Below are 2,474 nucleotides of genomic sequence, written 5' to 3'. Positions count from 1 at the left end.
TTTGGATTGATACAAACTTAATTTTTGCCTAGATATTTCAAAAACTGTTCTTAAATCCTTGCAATTTGGCATTTTCCTCAAGTGGTTTTACCAATAGATCTTTTTGATAATTTGAAACTATTTTAAAGCAGGGGCATTTCTGACAATACACTAAAACAGTCATTTATTACACATATTAGTCTGAATTATTCTCTGAAATTAAAACATAAGAATAGAGTGAACTTTGCATTGCTAGATATCTAATTAAGAGAACTGATAGAATTAAACCACTATAAGTAGTCATAAAATGAGGACAGTCTATATTGACTTGAGATTTATCTTTATAGTTTACAGTATCTCATCTCTTGCTTTGTTTATTTGATAGAATTAAGCATAAGCTTTTGATGTGGAAAAGAGATTTCAAGTGAATGAGCCTTGAGGAATACAATTAAAGAACAGAATAAATACAATAACTCATAACTTATATTTCCTAAGTATAAGCAAACAAGACAGTTTTAAATGAAAAATTATTCCTATTCCATGGAAAATATCTTTTAGGAAGGCTTTTTATCCCAACAGCATTTGATGCTTTGTTTGTTTGTTTACAAAACACAAGGTCTTTGTCTCTGAAAAATACTATCATAGAACCATGGTGCCTTGATTTTGTAGAAGATCCATACATTTTCTATAGAGGGCCATAATAATAATAATACCAATCAAATTTTACTTTCTAAAAGCTTCCATAAGAAACATCACAATTCAGGAGAGACCCAAGATAATGGACAACTAGGAAGAACCTGAGCTTGCCTCCTCCCACAAACACAACACATCTACACCTACATATAGAGAAATTTTTCCTGAAGAAGACCTGAGGGCTAACTGAACAGCTACTGCGCAGAATAGAAATGGGTGGGAAAAAGAGAGACACAGTATCCACAGGAACGCAACTCCTGATGCAAGAAACTACAGGACAGAGGGATACAACGGAGAGGTCCTAGCACACACTGGCCTGCCTGGAGACACAGCAATAAACCCCCGGAGTTTATAGGGCATTTTGACTATACAGGAAGGATATCCATTTACTAACCTTAGACTTCCTGCCAAATAGGAAGGAAATTGCTGGAGGCTTTCTGGGGGTTGGAGGCACTGTTGAGTGCTTTTGAGTTCCTCCAGGACTCTGCCCAGACTAAGCCCATTCTAACTTAAGCTGCCCCTTAGTGTGGCACTCTGCAAGGACTGTCCCTAGGCAGGATCCACTCCAGCTCCAGCCCCGATGCGAAGATGGCCTTAGGTTCTGTGCTTCTCAGGGACTGCCCGTGGCCTATGGCCATGCTGGCTCAGCCAGCTGGCCAGAACTGTCAGGTGCAGGTCGTCTACACAGGGAATGTTCCTCACAAGACCACTCCTTCAAGATCAGGAGATGTAGCTCTTTCACTTAACTCACAGAAACAAACATGGAAAGTCAAACAAATGAGGAGATGAGGAAATACGTTCCAAATGAAAGAACAAAACAAGGAATCCCCACACTGTCTTCCGTAGTGGTTATATCAATTTACATTCCCACCAACAGTGCAAGAGGGTTCCCTTTTCTCCACTCTCTCTCCAGCATTTATTGTTTGTAGATTTTCTGATGATGGCCACTCTGATTAAAAGTAAGGTGACACCTCATTGTAGTATTGATTTGCATTTCTCTAATAATGAGTGATGGTGAGCATCTTTTCATGTGTTTATTAGCCATCTGTATGTCTTCTTTGGAGAAATGTCTGGTTAGGTCTTTTGCCTACTTTTGGTTGGGTTTTTTATTTTTCTGGTCTTGAGTTACATGATCAGTTTGTATATTTTTGCAATTAATACTTTGTCAGTTGTTTCATTTTCTATTATTTTGAAAGAACAAAATAAAACCCCAGAAAAACCCCAATGAAATGGAGATAATTAATTTACCTGTTAAAGAATTTTTTAAAAGTGGTAATAAGATGCTCACTAAACTCAAGAGAAGAATAGAGGAACGCAGTGAGAACTTCAACAAAGATTTAAAAAGTTAAAAAGAATCAACCATAAGTGAAGAATATAATCACTAAAATTAAAAAAAATACATAGAGGGAATAAGCAGCAGATAAGATGTAGAGAAGAAGAGATAAGTGGTATAGAAGGTAGAATAATGGAAATCATAGGAAAAGGAAGAAAGACATTTTTAAATTGAGGAGTATTTAAGGAACCTCTGAGACAACATCAAGCATGCTAGCATTCACATTATGGGAATCCCAGAAAGAGAACAGAGAGAGAGACAGAAAACTTATTTGAAGAATTAATGACTGAAAGCTTCCCTAACCTGTGAAAGAGAACAGACATTAGGAACAGGAAGGGAGCACAGAGAGTTCCAAACAAGATGATCCCCAGAAGAGCCATACCAACCTACACTGTAGTTAAAGTGAGTGAGTGAGTGAGTGAGTGAAGTTGCTCAGTCGTGTCCGACTCTTTGCGACCTCATGGACTGT

Source organism: Capra hircus, chromosome 8 (genome assembly GCF_001704415.2).
Source record: "Capra hircus breed San Clemente chromosome 8, ASM170441v1, whole genome shotgun sequence".
Taxonomy (NCBI): Eukaryota; Metazoa; Chordata; class Mammalia; order Artiodactyla; family Bovidae; genus Capra; species Capra hircus.
Note: the sequence above shows the minus strand (reverse complement) of the source record.